Source organism: Limulus polyphemus, unplaced genomic scaffold (assembly GCF_000517525.1).
Source record: "Limulus polyphemus unplaced genomic scaffold, Limulus_polyphemus-2.1.2 Scaffold155, whole genome shotgun sequence".
In the NCBI taxonomy this organism is placed as follows: Eukaryota; Metazoa; Arthropoda; class Merostomata; order Xiphosura; family Limulidae; genus Limulus; species Limulus polyphemus.
In genome coordinates, this window is record NW_013665765.1 from 350587 (window position 1) to 354773 (window position 4187).

Genomic DNA, 4187 nt, shown 5'->3' on the forward strand with positions numbered 1-4187 from the left:
AGTTGAAATGTCATGGAACTTCATTAACACTGACATTTCATTATCTGTCAAACTCCTTTCAGGTACAATCTTAGCATTGGTTAAAGCAACTATGGAGCCTTTGGTTGTATACTCACAGTTTCCATTTTCACACATTTGATCTGCACCTTGTGTTGACATATTGCTAATAAATATTCAGTAAAACTGATGCATCTCAAGAGCCCCCACTCTGTGGACTTATAACGCTAGAAACCGGGTTTCGAAACCCGTGGTGGGCAGAACACAGATAGCCCATTGTGTTGCTTTGTGTTTAACTACAAATAAACTGTTTCTCAACATACTTCACTCTGCATTATTGAAAAATTCAATCATAAAACACTGGGTGCACCAATTTTAGATTTAGTAGGACTTCAGCTGCTGTTTGTGGACTTCATGAAAACACAAGGTTTCACTGTGAGTCTAGCTGTTATTATTATTGTCTCTTTTATGAAAATCTACTACTTGCCAATGTTGAAAATGAGACCATTCTCTCACTAGGAAAATATCAGGTGCATTGTATCTTCAAATAATGCTTCACAGGCCAGTGATCACAATTAACTTCATATCTCTGTCTTAACACTCAGACGAAATCGTTTATTTTGAATTATGTATTACTTGAAAGTTGTGCACTCAGTGTAATTGATTCATTCGTTATATAGCACTTAAGAATTACTTTCTGTGATGTCTATACATGTGTACAGTACCACACACACACACCTATGTTTATTCGTACATACATATTGCCATATACATATATTTCAACAGTACACATAGCCACATACACAAGTATCTCTAGCCAGATTGCCTCTAGCACATGTGCCAATTACCATGGTAACATATACCGGACAACAGATACACTAGGTATGCTTGGATAGCTATGTTGGTGCAACATGCTGCCACCTACGAGCTTTTAAACTCAGCAAGTTTTCTCGTAATCATGAAGTAAGTAATCACAGGCAGGATTGAGCTGAACTAAGATTTTTCAGCTAAAACTACTTTGGCTGGGATTAGTATTTCTGTTGTCCTCACAGTGTGTATCAATAGTCACTGAATCATCCTAGGCTAAATATAATATTCTGCAAAGAAATACATTCACTGTCCTAGACGGCCACCAGTAGTCAAGCTGCCTAGATATTGTATCAAGATACTGTAACAAAAACTGTTTCATTCAGATGCACAACAAACGTATTTAAACTTTGTGCTCAGAAGGAATAACTCTCTCACTGCGCGTGGAGGAGTTATGTTCACTTAACTGTACTGAGAAGATTCTAGCAAGTATCATACAGGCTGCTCAATAGAATTTCCACTTCTCAGCTATATAGGATTAGTGATTTTCATGAAATGTTTGATGGTGATTTTGTCTTACAAGATCGTTTACTAACTAGAAAAGCATGGGTTGCAATGTTTTTCAGCTGATTATTTGTGTTTCTTGTAATCATTCTCAGTTGTTTAACTTTTGTTCCCTGACTGTTTGTCCTAACATAGTTTCTTCCATTTGTTGACTGACTTTTTCTAGCTGTTCACACAAATTCAGTTGCATTGACCAATGCAGACATTTGCCACTTCACATATTCTTGCAGACACTGTAGCATATCTGCTGTAGGGTTGGACCATGCATCACATTATCTGTAGATCATACTTCCTAATCAAACAGGAGCATATACGGCAAAAACCAAACGAACTCTGTTTTTTAATTAACAAACTTCCCAAACAACTACATGCTAGTTTGAAATACCCACTCTGCCAAACCTACTTGGGATTATAGAGCAAAATGCATGATTTGCTACACCAAATACAGACTGTGGGTAATAAGGCAAAATGCATGATTTCCCGCATCAAGCACTTTACTCAATTCAGAGAATATCTGACTATTAAAATTAGCTCCCTGATACATGTGAATTTCTTTAGATATATCAAATTAAGATATCCATTGCTTTACTAACACATCAGTGATAGACTGTGCTGAAGTATCGACCAAACCAGCTTTGGCACACTTAGTGAAGTAATATATATATATATATAATAATCACCACATACCAATTACCTTTTCAGTTTCTGGGAGAGGACTCACAATATCCATGGTTCTTCTCTGTATGTGAGGACAATCAATTCCCTGCTGGTTTTTACCCTATCTACATTGGCTTTACCTCTGGGGAGCATGCACTCGATCGTATTGACATCACTGCTTAATGAATCGACCAAAATGTGGCCAGTAAAATCACTGTTGCATTAGTACAAGTGCATTAAACAATTTTGTGGCCTCCAGTCCTTGCAATATTCAAAATCTGAAGAATTTCCTGTCTCAGAGCTCTGGGAACTACTAGCTATAACAAAGGTTGAGAAAAACGTCTTTGTGGTTGATAACAATGGCACAACACATCTTCCTGCTATAGTAGCTATTAATATAAGTGCCACAGGTTACTCAGTGGTAAATTTGAGGCTTATGACGCTAGAATTCAGGTTTTATACTCTTTGGAGAAAGCAAAAACAGCCCATTGTGCAGCTTTCTGCCTAACAACAAATAATCATCCTTGAAGGCGTCATAGTGTTACGGTCAGTCACACTATTAGTTTGTAAACAGTAACCCAAGGGTTGGCGGTGGGTGGTGACTAACTTCTTCCCTCCAGACTTTACAACTTCAAAATTAAGGATTGCTTGAGCAGTTAGTCCTTGAGTAGCTTGTGAGAAATTCATCAAACAAAGTATTTTGCAAGTCTCGTAATCCTGCTTTTAATCGCAGTCTCAATTTTAAAAGTAATTAAAATAATTTTTATAGCTCTTGCAACAACATCCCTGTTTTGGTTTCTCTGAATTTCGCGCAAAGTTACACGAGGGCTATCTGCGCTAGCCGTCCCTAATTTAGCAGTGTAAGACTAGAGGGAAGGCAGCTAGTCATCACCACCTACCGCCAACTCTTGGGCTACTCTTTTACCAACGACCGTCACATTATAACGCCTCCACGGCTGAAAGGGCGAGCATGTTTGGTGTAACGGGGATTCGAACCCGCGACCCGCAGATTGCGAGTCGAACGCCCTAATCACCTGGCCATGAAAAACTTCTCTATATCTTTTTATATTTCACGACATACGAAAGTTTTTTGTTGTTTTTTTGTCTTCAAGCAAATGTCGATTTGTTTAAAAACATTTGTGTAGGTTAGTGAATAGGTTGAAAAAGAAATTATGCTAGTGGAAAGATTATTTGGCCCTAGCTTACACACTGAAAAGAATAAAAACGAAAAATAATGGGCTACCCTGCGTGAAAGACACAGCTTCGAGCAACCTTACAACTCATAGTTGTCCTACCAGATGAACATAACAACACCTAAAACGGTATACGTAGTTCCATGCAGCCCGACTTGAACGCTAGATTACAAGGACAGCGACCGAAATGGCGCCAAGTCTGGGAGGCTTTGAAAGACCTTAGATGAAAAATACAGTAACAATACCCCTGAAAAATAATTACTTATCAAGTAAAGCCTTTCTTCTTTTGATCATTGTTAAATGAATGAAAACAAAAACAAAAACAGAGATTAGTGAATCTTGCACAGTCGGACAACCTGATAATGATTTCCACTTTCATACTTCTGCAAATTTTGGCAAACGACGTTGACCTATGGTTGAAGCATTGCCAAAAGAACGACGAGATGTAATATTCAGTGTTAAATGCAAAACATAAATCTTAGGTGTTTAAAATCTAGAGACTTTAAAACGCTATTATGTATATACATAATTTTGTTTGCCTTACATGTGTTTGCCCGACCAACGAAATAAGTTCCACAAAAAGATCTAATAGAACCACACCTTATGCAAAAATGTACACAAGACCAAATACAAAATAACAAAATCCATTACCTCCTAGAGCTCTCTGTTTGTTGTTTTGCACAAAGCTGCACAATTAACTATCTGTGCTGTGCCCTCCATGGGTGTCGAAACCCGGTTTTTAGCGTTATAAGCCTTCAGACTTATCGCTGAGTCACAGATGTATGTGTGTGTGTGTGGGAGAGGTGTCTCCCACAAAAACTTATAGATTCGGTTAATATACATATATATATATAGCAAGTCTCAGATAATCACGACTTTGCCGTAGCCTAGCGGAAGTTTGTTTGTTTTTGAATTTCGCGCAAAGCTACACGAGGGCTATCTGCGCTAGCCGTCCCTAATTTAGCAGTG